The 19,893-nt window shown below is 35.9% G+C and overlaps 1 long non-coding RNA gene across 1 annotated transcript in view; it reads left to right on the forward strand.

The window, feature by feature from the left end:
• The window catches only part of LOC122797291, a 266,984-nt gene extending 247,347 nt beyond the window's left edge, over positions 1-19,637 (forward strand). Inside the window, exon 3 of the long non-coding RNA XR_006364050.1 lies at positions 18,721-19,637. This is a non-coding gene — a long non-coding RNA (uncharacterized LOC122797291). The remainder of the gene's footprint in view (positions 1-18,720) is intronic.
• The last annotated feature ends 256 nt before the right edge of the window (positions 19,638-19,893 follow it).

Genomic DNA, 19,893 nt, shown 5'->3' on the forward strand with positions numbered 1-19,893 from the left:
TTTTACATATCATGTTTCACATTGAGTGGTTCACATAATATAACCATGATTTTACATATCATGTTTCACATTGAGTGGGTCACATAATATAACCATGATTGTACATGTCATGTTTCACATTGAGTGGGTCACATAATATAACCATGATTTTACATGTCATGTTTCACATTGAGTGGGTCACATAATATAACCATGATTGCATTTATCAAGTTTCACTTTGAGTGGGTCACATAATATAACCATAATTTTACATATCATGTTTCACATTAAGGGGGTCACATAATATAACCATGATTTTACATATCATGTTTCACATTGAGTGGGTCACATAATGAGTGATAAACATGCTGTTCAACCTCAGCCTCTCCACAGGCTACGTGCCCATAGAATGGCGCACAGCAATGGTTATTCTGCTCCACAAAGGAGGAGCCACAACTGACCCTGGTAACTATCGCCCCATAAGCCTGACTAGCCTGGTCTGCAAGGCTATGTAGTGCATCATCATGGAACTCATTAACGAAGGCATTGGGAACCTCCAAGCACTTGACCCAACCAAGTTCAGCTTTGTTAAGGGCAGATCATGCCTACTAAACCTGGTTGACTTGTTCGAGACAGTTACCAAGGCCATAGACGAGAGAAAGGTGGTTCACACAGCCTACCTTGATCTCGCCAAGGCATTCAACACCATTCCTCACTCAGGTATTATAGAAAAATTCACTAGCCTGAACATAAACCCCTGCATCACACGATGGGTTGATAACTGGCTTACAGACAGAACTCACACTGTAAGAATAGTGGGCTCTAGGTCTGACTCTAAACCAGTCACAAGTGGTGTCCCACAAGGCTCAGTTCTGGAACCCCTACTGTCCGGCATATATTTCTCAGAAGTACAGGCAAACACAAGAGGACTATGGCAAACCATGTTCGCCGATGACTGCAAACTGGGAGCCATAACTGACTCTCCGGCTGATACGGACATCCTCCAAAAAGGCCTTACTGAGACAGACACCTGGTGTCAAATTCATGGCCTCAAGCTAAATGCCAAAATATGCATAGTCATCCTGTTTGGGAAAAACAAAACACCCACGAATTACCACATAGGCGGCAGCCCCCTTTATACAGAAGAGGTATTAACAGATCTCGGGACCCAGGTAGATAGTAATCTCGCCTTTGACAATCATATTGCCAAAGTAGTTAGGAAATCCTTCTATGTGGCCCATTTAATTACTAAGGGGTTTGCATGTAGAAATAAAGAGGTTATAGTGCCCCTCTACTCGTCACTCATCAGACCCGTCATAGAGTACAATGCCCCATTTGGGATGTACCTCACAAGACACTTCCAACAGCTTGAAAGACCACAAAAGCACCTCACCAAGAGGATTACTGGCCTCAAACATATGTCCTATGCAGCCCGACTGAAAAAACTCTGGCTGTACTCAGTGGCATATTGCTTACTCAGAGGTGATCTCTGCCTGACTTACAAAGCTATGTCCAACTCAGAATTGATGGACATGCTCCTCCTAAAGAAATCCAAGTCACTGCGAGCCACGAGCTCTAGTGAGCTAAACCTCACCACAACAATAAATAGAACATGCTGGAGGGATAGATTCCTGTCACAGAGACTCCCCATTCTTTGGAACAAAATTCCTAACTACGTTAGGCAGAGCCCCTCACTAACACTCTTCAAGAGAAGCCTTGACGAGTGGATGGGTAACATAAAGTACACCCCTGGGATCACTACATTGGCTCTGCTTGAGAGCGGCTCAGTTAATTAATCAATGGGGCGGCGAAAGCGGACACACTCTGGCTACACTTATAAATGCAAAGAAGAAAATAGCCAGCACCAAGGAAGATCAATATTGTTTTATTAAAGACAGAAACTAGACCGATTTCAGCCGCAAGGCTTTCTTCAGTAGTGCAGTAGTCAAAAGCAATTAAGCATCATCTTATATAATATCCATAAGTAGATTAGAATTACATCACTTCCTGTTAATTCAGTGCAAAAAAGTTTCAGTACAAAAAGAGTATACAAATATATATGTGTGTACTGAGAAAAATAATGGCACATAATCCTCAAAATATAAATTATACAATAGCTTAATAAAGCTGTATATACCACATCACAAATGTATGAAAAATACATGAGGAATGAAGTTGGCTTATATGCCCATAATTGTAAATAATAAAATAAAATACAATTCAGTATCAAGGTATCCAATAAGAGTATGGAAAAATATGTACTGAAAAATATAGGAACATAATGCTCAAAAAATAATAAATATAATAGTATAGCTAAATAGAGCTGTATACACCACATCACAAATGTATAAAAAATACATGAGGAATGTAGTTGGCTATTATGTCCATAATTGTAAGTGAATAAAATAAAACACAATTCTATATCTAAGTATCAATAATGAATAGCGAAGACGAAAACACTGAGCTGGGATGCAAAATAGTTAGTTCATAACATGATACCATGAAAAACCTACATAAACACGGTGAGCAAATAGAAATTATAATTTGTCATTCAATCCAGGTGGAAATAACCCCCCAAGTTTAGTTATCCACCTTTTTTCTTTGGCATTTAGAATGTCATGCCAGCCTGTTTTAAAACATCGGTTATCAATAATGTGATCAATAATAGCAAATGTATATTTGGCCATGGGATGTTTAATGGAGTGTCTGTATAGTGCATTAGTTAATTTCTTGTTTCTAATGTCTCCTAGATGTTCAGAAATTCTGATGCGAAACTGTCTGGAAGTTTGGCCAATATAAAATGCTTGACATGTACAAGTGGCCAGACAAATGATCCAATCTGAACTGCAATTCCCAAAGAATTGTATATTATATATTTGTCCAGTATTTCTGCTCGTGAAACTAGTAGTTTTAAAGATGTATTTACAAAAGCTGCAATGTCCACATGGGTAAATACCTATGAGTTTATCCCCAGTGAGTGTTCTCTGACTGAGATTGTTATCAGTTACCCTTGTTTTCTTGTAATGAGAAAAAAGTGACCCTAATGTTTTGCCTTTCCTGTAAGAAAAATAACATCTGTCACCTAGATAATCTCCCAACAGGGGATGTGAATTAAGTATATTCCAATGTGTATTTATTATGTTCACTAAATTGGCACTATTCCTACCAAAAGTGGTAATAAATCTACATACATCAGATTCCTGATTATTAATCCTAGTATTGTATTGGAGAAGAGATTCCCTGGTTTTATCATGACTTTGTTGGACTGCTGACTCAATTGTGCGTGTAGAGTAACCTCTAGATAAGAATCTCCTGGTCAAATCAGTATGGTGGTTTCTTAAGTCATCCACTGAAGAACAAATCCTTTTCATCCTCAAAAATTGAGATTTCGGTATATTTCTGATAATATGTTTTGGATGAAAGCTTTCTGCATGCAAAAGAGTGTTGTACTGTGGAAATTTTCTGTGGACAGATGTTCTGAGAGTGTTATCTCTCTTTCGTGTTAACTGTACGTCCAAATAACTGATTTCACTTAGGCTGTATTCAACAGTGAATTCGATACCCCAGATGTTCCCATTCAAGTGTTGAATAAATTCCTTGAGGTATTCAACACCTCCTTTCCATATGAGCCAACAGTCGTCCAGGTATCTCCTCCATATATCTATTTCTGGTATGTAGATATTATGCATGGGATCATATATGATCATGTCCTCAATATAACCCATAAATAAATCAGCATATATGGGTGCAAAGGACGCACCCATAGCCGTGCCTTGTAGTTGCCAATAGCAGTTTTGCTGAAAATAAAAGACATTCTTCGTAAGTACATGTTCAACCATACACAATAGAAGTGTATTCATCCCTGGGGGGTATAAATTAGTTTTATTGAGCCAATAATCCAAGGCTTGAAGACCAGCCCAATGAGGGATGCTGGTGTAGAGTGAGGACACATCAAGAGTGCACATAAGCCAATCTGGGTCTAGTTGTGATTCGGAGACAATCTGCAAAAATTCTGTTGTATCCTTTATTCTTGCTCTTATACATGTCAATAATGGTTTAAGTTTTTCAGTTAAGAATACCGATAAGGGTTCCGTTAGTGACCCGATGCCGGATACAATTGGTCTACCTGGTGGCTGGTCTATGGATTTGTGGATCTTAGGAAGTAAATACAGTTGTTGTTTAGCAGGATCTTTAACAGTTAGATGAATTCTGGTTTTATCAGAAATTATTCCAGACTCAACCACTTCCTCAAGAAATTCATTAATCTCAGAAGCAAAACCAGGTGTGGGATCAATCTCCATTTTCATATAGTGATGATGGTTTGATAGTTGTCTAAGACCCTCATTCACATAATACTCAGTATCCATAACCACCACCGCTCCCCCTTTATCAGCAGAAGTAATAACAATATCTGTATTGTTTCTAAGTTGTGTAAGTGCAATTTGTTCCTTCCTAGACATATTGTGCCTCATAGTGGCCTCAGAACCCAAATTGAAGTGTATATCCTTAATAACAGCCTGCTGGAAAACCGCTACATGTTTATCCATGGGTGGGTTAAATGTAGATTTATGGAATCTGAAATCAGATGATCTTTGAGAATTATCAGTTTGATCCTGTTGTTTGAAAAAGAGTTTAAGGTTAATTTTCCTACAAAAGTCAATTGTATCAGAAACAAGGATACTTTCATCAATAAAGAAACCAGGTATAAAACCAAGGCCTTTATTAAATAGGGAATGTTGATCATCAGTCAAGACATGTTTGGAAATGTTTAAAACATTATTACATAGGTTATTTACTTTACTATTGACAAAAACAGCTCTTCTAAGTTTGTTACCCCTGTGCTTCCTACCGGCCCTGTGTTTTTTCCCCCTAAAGGGGACTCAATCCTTCTGCCCCTTTTGGCATTTGGGGAATCACCAGTGTTGGCCATCTCTGTATCTGTTGCTGAAGATTCTTCACCAGAACTAATATAATTGTACCCTTTCTTTTTTTTTTTTAGAATGGATCTTGGTCTCTTTCTACGCGTAGAAGAACCATTTTTAGTGCCATAAGCAAACCTCACACCTCTATGTGATTCAAATTGTTTGCCCTTATCATAGTCATCTTTATCCCGGGCAAATTTATGCAATTTTTTATTCTTAAGACTATTCTCCAAAGTTGAGATTTCTTTAGATAATTTGCTTAGACTACCCTGAAAACTAGTATCTTGTTCAAATTGTTTAAGATTGTTACATGTTTGTTCCACTTCCTTAATATTGTTTTGTATTGTTCTCTCATAAAATGAGGATAGGATATTAACTCTAGTCATGGCAGCATCCTGTTGTGCTTCTTGTCAGTCTTTCAACAGGGTTTCATCAGGTGTAACCACTAGTGGTTGGATTTTACATCTCAATCCTCTAGGGGATATATTCTGTGCTTGGTATGCCTTAAACAATTTACTGTGCCAAATGTTTGTTCTGAGGATCTTAATTTGTTTACCCAATTTAAAAAATAAATCCTCGCAACCGTCAACTGGATCATTATTTTCCAAATTGTCCAATTCCGTATTGCCAATACCTATACCAAAAATTTTTAAATCATCCTTATCTGAACATAGACCGGTAAGCAGTTTATTAAGATCCATGACAATAAGTTGCAACAACCAATATGAGCAAGGATGAAGTGGATAACTTAAGCAAAAATACTAGGGGTTCGACTAAGCAAAAAAAATATATTTCCAAGCCAAATAGTTAATTTGAATCACACGAGGCTAAGGCTGCAAATAGACCTAAGTCAATATAAGAGAAAGTGATCTCAATAAACTTGGACAAAAGATATTCAGCCAGTCTAGTTGTAATGAATGCCCAATCTGGATAAATGTGGCCAAAGATATATATGAGATGTATATATAGAAAATATACTTGTATTGTGCACAACAAATGGCTGTCTGACCCTGTGAGATATGAATCCACAGCAATCAATGGTCAATGTCCTATAATAGGTCCCAAAATAAAGAATGATCCCTGTTATTAATACTTTAAATCAATGACCAAAACTTATAATGTTAAACCATGTGATATAATAAGTCTATCCTAGAATAGTTTGTATATCTTAGGCAACAAAGAGCTTCTCATAAATATTGGAAAACCAAAATAATGTTACACATGCAACAATAGCAGATATAATACCCCACGATAAAGTTATATTAAGCATATAACAACTGTAATCAGCAAGGCAAATATAAAAGAATTGCTGTCCAAAATATGGTTAACCTGAGAACAACTAGACTCAATCAATATTAACCTGGTTAAGTTCGGCTAATATTCATAGAATAGGTCAGGTCACACATAGAAATATAATATCATAGATGTATGGCCCAACAAAAGCAAAAAGCCAAAAGGGCATAAGAGGCCAGTAGTCACAAGTATTAATAATGACTATGATAGTCCAATAGGAGTATCCCAATAACTAGAGCATTGATACTGGCTATAATCATATAGGACCATAAATCATGAGCACAATCAAATAATGCTAGTATATAGATAACAATGTTAAACAACACAATTGCTGTAAAAGACATGAAAGCTAAATGTAGCTGAATACCCCGCTATTATGACTTATAAATAATAATCAAATATAAGTGTAAAAACAGAGGCATTGTATAGAAAATGGTTTTAAACATTCATAAATCCTATATAACTAGTAAACATAGAATTGGCCCATAAGAAGATGTATATACATATACTGCTGTTGTATATAAACAACCTAATAAACTGGTTGTTATAGCTAATAGACTGATTCATATGTAAAAATATGTCAGACAACTATATAAATCTGCAATATAAACAAAAGTTGTAACCGCAAACTCAGTCACTGTTTATACTGTGCTCAGACAATTCCCTTGGTCGAATGTTCGTTACAGCGACTCGGCCGACATCATCCAAAGAGTCGCAGAGATAATAATGTCAATCCAACCAGGTATTGACAACAAATGAGGAGGTTCCACACAAATATATAAACAGTACATGGAAGAATATTGTAGATTAGGCCCTTCAGAAAGTTCTTCCAGAAGTATGCACCAAAAAAATATAATATCCAAACGGAATTAGAGTCTTGGTAACCAAAAAATATACCTATAGACCCAATAAGGATTCACATACGACTTTATTCCAAATAATCGCGATGTTAGAAAGTGTGGCGTACCCTCAATGCATTCAATAATACTAAATGCAGAGCTCAAAACAATGTACAAATGTAGAAATAAGGCCAATATAGCCCGATGTTGAAAAATACAGTCAAATGATGTGCACGATATTCCGGCGACCAACTGTAGTATTACGTAAACCACACTGACACTTAGATATCACAATCAGAATCCAAAAGATGAAAATGTACTCACTGCCACATATAAAGTAAAATGTCAATGACGATATGACACCAATATAGCACCAAATAGAAACCTAGACTCAAATAATGCTCCCAAAGTCTTGGCGACAAACTGTGAATAGTAAAAAAATAATAATGCGTTCGCCTCTGCAACCTTAGGCCAAATGAAAAAAGGTAGAAAGTTTGCTCACAGCCACGTGTATGTAGAAGCCAAAAAACACGTAGCTCAACTGCATCCCAAATACTCACAGACCAATCTTAGCGAACATGATAATTCGAAAGATGACAGCCAAAAGCCAATGCTTGGATAATTAAAAAGAAAACCGTAGCCAGGATGCCATAGGTCCAACAGAGTCTGATAACGAAAATTCTTCAGCAGCAGACACGAAAGATGGCCACCCGACTGGTAGATCCCCCAAACGCCAACAGCCAGCAAAACCAGAAAGCAATGTATAAAATGTAGGCTAGCAAGTTAGGCAGGTGCATGGCAAGTGTGCTCAGTAGACCCAAAGAAGAAAATAGCCAGCACCAAGGAAGATCAATATTGTTTTATTAAAGACAGAAACTAGACCGGTTTCAGCCGCAAGGCTTTCTTCAGTAGTGCAGTAGTCAAAAGCAATTAAGCATCATCTTATATAATATCCATAAGTAGATTAGAATGACATCACTTCCTGTTAATTCAGTGCAAAAAAGTTTCAGTACAAAAAGAGTATACAAATATATATGTGTGTACTGAGAAAAATAATGGCACATAATCCTCAAAATATAAATTATACAATAGCTTAATAAAGCTGTATATACCACATCACAAATGTATGAAAAATACATGAGGAATGAAGTTGGCTTATATGCCCATAATTGTAAATAATAAAATAAAATACAATTCAGTATCAAGGTATCCAATAAGATTATGGAAAAATATGTACTGAAAAATATAGGAACATAATGCTCAAAAAATAATAAATATAATAGTATAGCTTATAAATGCCCTTGGGCAGACTGCCTAGTACCTACCTATGAACCTATAACCATGATTTTACATATCATGTTTCACATTGAGTGGGTCACATAATATAACCATGATTGTACATATCATGTTTCACATTTAGTGGGTCAAATAATATAACCATGATTTTACATATCATGTTTCACATTGAGTGGGTCACATAATATAACCATGATTGCACATATCAAGTTTCACATTGAGTTGGTCACATAATATAACCATGATTTTACATATCATGTTTCACATTAAGTGGGTCACATAATATAACCATGATTTTACATATCATGTTTCACATTGAGTGGGTCACATAATATAACCATGATTTTGCATATCATGTTTCACATTCAGTGGGTCATATAATGAGTGGTAAACACGCTGTTCAACCTCAGCCTCTCCACAGGCTACATGCCCATAGAATGGCGCACAGCAATGGTTATTCCGCTCCACGAAGGAGGAGCCACAACTGACCCTGGTAACTATCGCCCCATAAGCCTGACTAGCCTGGTCTGCAAGGCTATGGAGCTCATCATCATGGAACTCATTAACGAAGACATTGAGAACCTCCAAACACTTGACCCGACCCAGTTCGGCTTTGTTAAGGGCAGATCATGCCTACTAAACCTGGTTGACTTCTTTGTGACAGTTACCAAGGCCATAGATGAGAGAAAGGTGGTTCACACAGCCTACTTTGATCTCGCCAAGGCGTTCAACACAATTCCTCACTCAGGTATTATAGAAAAATTCACCAGCCTTAACATAAACCCCTACGTCACAAGATGGGTTGATAACTGGCTTACAGACAGAACTCACACTGTAAGAATAGCGAGCTCCAGGTCTGACTCTAAACCAGTCACAAGTGGTGCCCCACAAGGCTCATTTCTGGAACCCCTACTGTTCGGCATATATTTCTCAGAAGTACAGGCAAACACAGGAGGACTATGGCAAACCAAGTTCTCCGATGACTGCAAACTGGGAGCCATAATTGACTCTCCGGCTGACACGGACATCCTCCAAAAAGGCCTTACCGAGTCAGACACCTGGTGTCAAATTCGTGGCCTCAAGCTAAATGCCAAAATATGCATAGTCATCCTGTTTGGGAAAAACAAAACACCCACGAATTACCACATAGGCGGCAGCCCCCTTAATACAGAAGAGGTAATAAGAGATCTAGGGACCCAGGTAGATAGTTATCTCTCCTTTGACAATCATATTGCCAAAGTAGTTAGTTAATCCTTCTATGTGGCCCATTTAATTACTAAGGGGTTTGCATGTAGAAATAAAGAGGTTATAGTGCCTCTCTGCTCGTCACTCATCAGACCCATCATAGAGTACAATGCCCCATTTGGGATGTACCTCACAAGACACTTCCAACAGCTTGAAAGACCACAAAAGCACCTCACCAAGAGGATTACTGGCCTCAAACATATGTCCTATGCAGCCCACTGAAAAAACTCCAGCTGTACTCAGTGGCATATTGCTTACTCAGACGTGATCTCTGCTTGACTTACAAAGCCATGTCCAACTCAGAATTGATGGACATGCGCCACCTAAAGAAATCCAAGTCACTGCGATCCATGAGCTCTAGTGAGCTAAACCTCACCACAACAATAAATAGAACATGCTGGAGGGATAGATTCCTGTCACAGAGACTCCCCATGCTTTGGAACAAAATTGCTAACTATGTTAGGCAGAGCCCCTCACTAACACTCTTGACGAGTGGATGGGTAACTGAAAGTACACCCCTGGTATGCCTTCATTGACTCTGCTTGACAGAGGCTCAGTTAATTAATCAATGGGGTGGCGAAAGCCGACACACTCTGGCTAGACTTATAAATGCCCTTGGGTAGACAGCCTAGTACCTACCTATGAACCTATAATCATGATTTTACATATCATGTTTCACATTGAGTGGGTCACATATTATAACCATGATTTTACATATCATGTTTCACATTGAGTGGGTCACATAATATAACCATGATTTTACATATCATGTTTCACATTGAGTGGGTCACATATTATAACCATGATTTTACATATCCTGTTTCACATTGAGTGGGTCACATAATATAACCATGATTTTACATGTCATGTGTCACATTGAGTGGGTCACTTAATATAACCATGATTTTACATGTTGTGTCACATTGAATGGGTCACATAATATAACCATGATTTTACATGTCATGTTTCACATTGAGTGGGTCACTTAATATAACCATGATTTTACATATCATGTTTCACATTGAGTGGGTCACATAATATAACCATGATTTTACATGTTTCATGTTGAGTGGGTCACATAATATAACCATGATTGTACATGCTTTGTTGGTACATATTACCAACAGCAAACTGAACTTTGTTTGTGTCTGCCTCTTTGTAATGCATGGTGGAGAGATAATGTGGTTGATACCTTATGCACGTTGCATACAAATCTTTTCCAGAGCAATGACTGCAGAGCAGTAGTGTCCATTAGTTTTGTAATCAGGACACCACATCATCTGATACTCTAGGCACTTCTTAATGCTACACTGATTTGGTATTGTTATGCTCCACAAGCAAACCTATGACATACTTTCTTTTCATCTGCTGGAGACATTGCCTACGCTTTTGATATCAGGCTCATTATTTCACACAGCCAATGGGCCATATCATTATTTATTGCATAGGAACTATATTTTATAATTAATCTCATTTTGTATTATGCCTTATTCTGTTAATTGTAACCATAGTTTGCTCCGCATGATTTATTTATCACAGTTTTCATATTCTGCATTGTTGTCTGTGCCCCTACCACCCACCTTATCACTGTACTTGCCTGTGTGCTTGGATCTGCATTACAAGATGCATTCCATTTCAGACTCATTGATCTATGCTTGTTGTTCTGTATATCTACTCATTAATAAGAATTTTATATTATGCAAAAAAGTAATATTTGACTTAATAATGCTAATACACAATTTTTTGTTGTTTGAAGCTGCCAAGGAATTGTTTAGCAACATGTAATTTAGAAAATTATTAATGTTATTAGCTTGGTCAGTGTAGTAAAAGAAAATGGCATTTTCAACATTATAAACTTATAGTGCATCATAACTTACCGCTGCCACCTTTTATTATAACAGATAAATAAGCCTCTAAAATGTAAAGTCCATTTATTTTGTACCCTTTGTTCATATAAAATCGAAATTGCAGTGTGCGTTTTCTTAGGAATTATATGGAGATGAAACTGCATAGTTGTTTGGTTTTATTTACTTAGAAGGTGTCAGTATATTGAGAAATCATTGCTCGATAGTATTTATAATGCTTTTCAGTATTTCTGTCTACAAACTTCAATTCATACATTAGATGCATTATTATTTTTTATCAGATGTTTGCAAGGAAGGTATTCATTTGTCTGTCTATCTATCTATCTATCTATCTATCTATGCATCTGTCTCTGTCTGACTGTCTATTATATTTACTAACCAGAAATGTCACAGTAATATGCTTAATTTTTAGTGGCATTTGCTAGATAAAAGCTGAAAACAAGATAATTATTTTCTCAGTCAACAGGTAACAAACACACTTTCTACAATACAGGAGACATGCAACACCAAAATGCAAAACATGTAGAATTATTACAAAAGGCAAACTGAGTGATTAGCATGTCTATTCAGTGTATCCATGGAATATAACTGACCATTTAACATGTTTACTCAAGTTAGCTCCATAATATAATATGTTCAGTGGTCACTAAACAATGCGTTGGTTGAGAACATAGTGCACATATTCATCAGCTGACTTCCCTTGTCAAGTCAGATCAAATTAATGGATAAATTATCAGTGAAGTTTAGTTGATTTATTAAAAAAAAACAGACACTGTACATAATATTAATCTATGTTTATGCCATAGATTAAACAAATTTGCATATATAATATGAATTAAGTATAAAGTTATACCACATACTGACTGATTTACTGAGTTAAAATGTTACTTATGATGTCGTTTTAAGGGCCTGTCATTCAGGGATATACTTCTTCAGATAGTAGGGGAAGTTATTCCAGTGTTTGCTATCCACAACACTATAAAGAGTTACTTCTTCCTTTGGAAACACAGATTAACCTCCCATTGAAAGGCTTAAAGTTTGCACTAGATATCTGTAAAGATCATGCCATCACAAATTGGCCAGAGCAATGATTAGATGCAAACTGAAGTTTGTGAGCAAATGCTGGCTGCATTTTTGATAATTTCAAGGTCAACTCTAGCCAGTGAGTGACTCACAAGGATAGACAAGTTCTTCTAAGGTGATCATCTGCAGATGTAGCTCTTCCTCTTTATGGCTACCCTAGCATGTGCAGGAGAGGCAGAAGTAAATAATTTAAAATGGGGACACAGTATATGAGTAAAAGAGAAAGTAAAGCATTGCTGTAACAAGTCTGTCTTTGTGCAAATAGAATGTACTATCAATAAAATTAAATAACTGATTTGTTTTATTTATTTATTTATTTTACTGGGATGGAGCTGTGATCAGATCTGACCATTTTTATCTCAGTCCAGGAACAATAACTGACTGGGCATGCGACATAGATGAGTACAGTAGTGCAATAAAACAGACAGTAGTAGATTAATGCTTTGGGTACATAGCACATCCATGAAAAATTTGAACAAAACAAATTATAGATGTCAAAAGGAGCAACAGGAACAAAAGATGTTAGTGTCCGAGTCAGGGTATAGAAGAGTTAAATAAGAATTAAACAATATGTCCTAAGGAGTAACAGTTACATTCTGCTTGACTAACTACATGTGATTTTAGTAGCAATGGAACCTGGAATAAGAGGATGAGTCTTTCATTTCAGGCAGAATGGACTTCCACAGTTTGGGCCCAAGACTGAGAATGCATGGTGACAAATATGTAGCATGGATTATGGATCTGTGTTTTAGGGTCTGAGTGCTTCAAGTTTCTTAGGTTGTATGGAGGATATTTTCATGTAGGAATTTAAACAGTTATTGTTGGAGCAGGTCTGTTCATTTCTTTGGAAGTGTATAAAAAGTTTTTATTTGTTATTATTATTTTCCAGTGTTTGAAAACTAGTATAGCTTTTACTAGAGGCTGATGATATGAGTGGCAGGCTGAATATGAGTTGAGGGATTAAGATTCCTTTCCCTATTGTAGATATGGTAGAGTATGAATGAAAAAAGGATATTTTTGTCTTCAAAAAAACATAAGGAATTTTTCTTGGTTCTGCTTAGTTTCTCTTTAGGACTTAAAAGCATAGATTGGGTGTATTTTGTTTGAGAATTTTAGCAGTGATCTACTTAAGCTGATTATAAAGGTTGCAGATAAGGAGATGTGCTGATCTTCACTTATTATATCATACAGGTAACAAGAATATTCCAAATCATTTAATTCCTTTTGAGGGGCCATATTTTTCTGTCAGATATTTTTAGAAATAGGAATCTACATATAACATTGAACAAAATAGCTGAATAAATACATATAGCTTGGTTTTTATATTTCAGATATTAATTAATAAAAACATATTTGTGATCTGCAAGATCTGAAAGTGTGTTGGTATCTGCACACAAATGAGCAGCAGCCGTACCAAATTCCTCGGTCTTTACCATTTTTGAGGTCAAAATAATGGGGTGCCATGAATTCCTGAGTGGCCCCTTTAATTCCCAAATTTCCCACTTTTGGGGCAAATGTTTGCTGATGTCATCATGTGCAGAGGCGTGCAGGATGACGGCAGCTTCATGAGCACACTGCCAGCCTGCTGCTGTAGTAATTAAGGGCTTGACTGCAAGTTCTGCTGCAACACATTGCTGTAAAGATAAACACAAACAGACAGTAGTACACAGCCCCTTGAGCCCTCACCCAAATTCTGACAGGCCAGCAGTATGCTCATGAAGTTGGCCAATTATGAATGCCAGTCCTTGTCTTGCTGAAGGGATCGATGCAGTGGAGGAAATGTTTCATTTTGGTAGCTTTTACACATTTTTTTGTAAACATACAGCTTAAGGGATTAGTGGAGGTCTGGGGGAAATATTTCATTTTGGTGCTTGAGTGTGTGTGGATTCATGCATGCTTGAGAGTGGTGTTGCAGATACTTTTTTTTTTTCTTTTTTGTTATTGTATTTTTCCCAGTTGCATGCACCATCGACTTCTTCCTTGGTGGCTGTCATTCAGGCACCCCTCACAGGTTTTGTGGTTAGGTCTTCAAAGTGTGCCTTCTGGTGGCTCTCAGGAGCACTTGTATCACTGCAGATCATTCTATGCCCTCCAATTACATGCACATTCTCCCACATATACACCTTTGATGGTTAACATCACTGGCTTGGAACACCAAGCCCATATCCTCTGGTCCACAATGGAGCAATCTGATTGACAAGGACCACTATTTCCTTTTCCCAGGATGAGTGAGCTGGCATTGACTGCTCATCCCCAACCTATCCTGCCTCACTCTTCCAGTACCTGTGCTGCTAGTTGAACTCAGGTCACCCAAATCATGGCTAGGGTTTCAACCCCAAATGTCATAAAGATGGTACACAGCTACTTATACTTGCAATAGAATGAATCTTCCATATACTATCATGCACTTTCTTTGCGTCAGCATGTTTTATCAGACCGAAATATAAAATGTAGTATGTAATATCTAAATTTTTTTGATGGCTTGCATGCATCATATAATCAACTGATTGTGAGAAAATCACTTTCTGTGAAGTGCATGAGAGAAAATGGTGTAAATTGTACACAGTAATCTTCATTTCAAGCTGCTGCATTTTTCATAAGCAAAGCATTAGTTAAGAATCAACTCCTGCCACTACATGGCACAGAAGGATCGAGAATTTAGAATGCAGCATTTGTGATCCATATTCAGTTCACAGGCTCAAATGCTAGGGGAGTCAGCCACAGGGAATGGGAGGAAAAGACTGGATGGTGACAAAGGTTGATGTTAACTCCTTAACCCTGATGACAGTGCTTGTGCATACTTGAAACTACTCGGGGGATGGATTTCTGGGGGGAATGTTTCATTATGGAGCTTGTACATACTTCAAAACATACTGTTGAAGGGATTAGTGGGGAATGGGGGAAATGCTTCATTTTGGTGCTTGTGCATACATGAAACTACTGAGGGGATGGATCACTGGGGGAAATGTTTCATTCTGGTGCTTGTGCATACTTAAAACTGCTGAAGGAAATTAAGCTCTTGTTTTTTTTTTTTGCTATGGGTCCATTTCTCATAAAATTGTGGTTTTCTGGCATATCACTGGCAGTGGCAGATCTTTGTGGACTGAAGTCGGAAAATAATGGCAGGCAGCAGAAATTACATTTGATTTTCATAGCACATAATCATACAAAGAAATATGCAGACACTCGCATACACACACACACACACACACACACACACACACACACACACACACACACATAAGAACACACAAATACTTGAATATGCACAGACACACACATGCACACAGAAGTATATGCTCATACATACATGCACACACATTAATATGCATGCACAGACACACAGACACACACACGCACAAACACAAAAACACATAGATAAATGTGGGTATTGTATAGAAAGTACAGATGGCTATGTCTTCAGCCATTGTTTTAGTGCAGGAAAATATACGTAATGTATATTTCCCATTGTAGTTATATACTGAACAATGTAGTTATTTAAATGTCAGAAAATGCATATATCATATTGTCTTACTTTAGTTGTATACTTCATGATGAATACATATTCCCACTTTGCTTATGAATGCCTCTATATTTTCCTCACTAAATTCAACTGAAAAAAAGAAGATCTTAAAATGAGTGCAACATTAGTCAACGTTCATGTACTGCTTGCAAAAATACATAATTAGGATGCCTGGTCGTCATCTTTATTTTTGACTGTAGTGGTTAATGTAGTAAAAATGTTTTCCAACTGATTTGTCCAAAAGTTATTTCAATTTTCAACTTTGTAACTGTCTTTATTTTCCTAATTTTTAGTGACATATCTCCAATGTGTGAGTCTGTTGTGATCTAGTTAATATTTTCCAACGGGTAGTATGTTTAAAGTCTTATTCAAATATCACAGCATGTATTTTTACTTCCTGTTCTTTTTTGTCCTTAAAGATCTGGAGCAACGTTACCTATTTTCAAACTATAACAATTCAATATTATTTGCAAGATTATTTTCATGTATATTATATAGAGGATTGTTTTACTACAAGAATACATCTTAGAGTTTTGTAATCTGTAACCTGAATTGCATTTCTGTACAATATATCTCTATATATCTATTTATATCTATCTCTCTCTCTCTCTATTTATTTTTTATATATATATATATATATATATATAACTATAGATATATAACTATCTATCATCTATCTATATTATAGCTATCTATCTATATCTGTGTCTATATATGTAGGGATGTATTCTTCTACAATAAAAAAACTAAACCTCAGTTTATCATGATTCAGAGAAATTTGTATGATGATAGAATGGAGCACTGTGAGAAGCAGTGGAACCAATTTTTTTGTGGCAGATGGTCATGGTAAGATTCAAGAAGAATTTTTTTATTCGCTGATCTGACTGTCACCACTTCTAAATCTGATTATCAGGGACGATCGTACTATCTTACTTATAACAGTAATTACCCAGTCAAACCAGCTTTTATGATAAATTTCTATGCACCATGCTCAGGTCCAGAGAAAAATCTGCTGTTTTACGTTTAACAATAATTATCTATGCAAACCACTTTTGATGTTGAATTTTAATGCACCATGTTCAGGCCAAGTTCAGTTTATTTTTCTAAAGCACAATTACTGCTCTTAATGTGAGTCATACTCTAAATATTTATACAGTAGTAAAACCAAAACCAACAGTTACTGGTACACTATTGCAATGCCCATATGCTTAAATTAATAATAAAAAAACACAAGTCACCAGCTGCAGCACTGAAAATAAGTAAAAGCACTCTTTACTTGAAATAAATAAAATTAAGCATTGTACAAGGTAAATCAAATATGCAAGCAGCTTTACATTTCTAAAAGATAAATATAACAAGTATGCTTAACCAGAAATATGACATAAAGAATGATTCTAAACAACCACTCATTTGCATTTCTTTTTACTATTAGATGTGGGAATATCCTGAATTTATATTTACATCTCTTTCAAAAGCCAAACAAGTACTTGTATAATATCTACTATCAAAATGGAATCCATTTTGTGATCACATCAAAAATGCAGTTCACCTGCACTGTGGAAAAATGTTAAGGCATTAGCTCTTATGTCAGTTGCTTCTTCTTTGTTCTTGTGTGTCATGAGCAGTCCTTTCTATTGGGTTTAGATTTTTGGTAATCTGTTTCCTGTTTCCACTACCTCTTAAGTGAGTGCGTGTGTGTGTGTGTGTGTGTGTGTGTGTGTGTGTGTGTGTGTGTGTGTGTGTGTGTGTGTGTGTGTGTGTGCTGTGGGGGGGATGAAAGTAGTGACTTAATAACATAATACATTTCTTGGATCTGAAGGCTTTGTAAATGTTTACACTGTGGTGAAGCCAAATTACATTCAAACAGATTAGCTGCATTCCTAGTGAAAGTTATGAAATACTCAATAATATGTATTTTTATTTCATTCTGTATATGCTATATATCGAACATGTTTCAAGATTCAAAGCAAAAATGGCTTTTATAAAAAGTGTTGAATTTTCTTAGTTTTATACAGCTTCTGCCCATATGTCAGAAACTGTGAAAGTATCACTAAAAATGTAGTGCAGATATCATTCATCTTTACTGATATGATCAAAATGCTTAGTTCAAAATCACTTCAAAGCTTTCCTTGCTCAGAGCAGTCATAACAGTTAACATTAAGTAGCTTATAACATTCAGTTTGGCTTATCTTCCTCTTCTTTTCATAAGTATTCACAGTTTTGTTAATTTTATTTAAAAGAACTAGGACCTAATTATGGCCCAATTTAGGTGCAGTTTTTTTATAATGATAGATTGAAGGCTTTACTTAGATATCTAGATGATTGGTTGGTGGCTAACCTATCTTGGCAGATCATACTCAGATAAGATTACAGAAAATGCTAACTAATTACCATGTCTACAACAATTAGTTAGCTTCCTACTGTATTTCTGAGATGCTAATTGTGAATCGTGGAATTCAAATAAAAAAAAAAAAAAAAAACAGAAGATCAGAACTCATGGACATCTGCCTTACAGGGAAAGGTATTTAGGAGATAAATTATTTTAATTTACAGGTGCCTGAAAGATGAGGTACTTGCAATGTTCTAACTTGTATCACTTTCATCAAATAAATTTGAATGTAAGGCGTAAAACACATTTGAAATGTTTTCTCATGTTTTTTTGTTTTTCATTTTAGGTTAGCAAGATCTTGAAAATCATTACTCCATTCTGTGAGAAATTTAGAAACTCGTCCAACTTTCAAGAAAGGATTAGACTTTTGGTGCACTTTGTTTATTACCCAGGGTTGATTAGTGGCAGATTCTTAAAATAACCTTAACTCACTCAAGCCTATAACATAATTTTTCTATACTTCCACTGCAAATACTTAACTTCTTTTGGCATGCTGACCCTTTTGTACATGGTTTATTTATCCAAGTGGCTTACTTGCTAATAAAAGAAAGTATTAGAAATTGCAAAATAAATAAATAAATAACAAAATGACACTAAGGTAGTTTGCCTAGGATGTCCTGAAGTAGAGAAATCAATTAATTGTTTAGCCACTTTTTGATATTTTGCTATTCATGTTCATATTTTCATAGCTGAGATCTTTACATTTCATTGATCAATCAGTGTGAACACCATGGTAAGAGGTATGAAAATTCATTGCCAATGTTCATTTATATTACTAATTATGAAAATAAACATTTCCATATGTACTTAATACTCACAAAATCAAGTGACTTACAAATTGTTGTAAGACATCAGCTGAAACATTACATATGCTTGAAGAAAACTACCTTTGATATTTGCACTGTAAATTATACACCTTTAAAGATATTCAGTGTTTTTCATATAGCTAATTATACAATTATGCATATGCTTTCAGATTTCTGTAAATATGTCAATAAACATACACTCATACAGGAATTTCTTATAGCAAAGTGAAACCTTATGTCTGGTTAAAAATGTTCCAATAATGTATGTCTGGACATAGTTTCTAAAATATGACAAATTGTTTGTGAAAGTTTAACAAAAATATAATTTGGGGTTTGTGTGTGTTATAATATATTATACTATTTATGGAAAGATTATGAAAGCACTGAATATTATCACTGTAAAGAATACTTTTACTGGCAACATTGTTTTTGTATTGTTTTAATAGATTTTATTGTTCTCAACATTTTTACATTTATCTTATGCTTTTTAAGTTTATTTTTCAGAAAATGCTCTAGATTGCAAGGTATGTGTATACTGCTAATGGTGTGACATTCCGCACCTCATAAGTGTTAATGAGTTAATCTGGCTCTGAATTTATGTCAACTATATTTATCATTGAACATGCTGACAATTACTGTTCTCATTTAAAGCT

The sequence above is a fragment of the Protopterus annectens genome, chromosome 3.part0 (assembly GCF_019279795.1).
Source record: "Protopterus annectens isolate FY-2018-M chromosome 3.part0, PAN1.0, whole genome shotgun sequence".
NCBI lineage: Eukaryota > Metazoa > Chordata > Ceratodontiformes > Protopteridae > Protopterus > Protopterus annectens.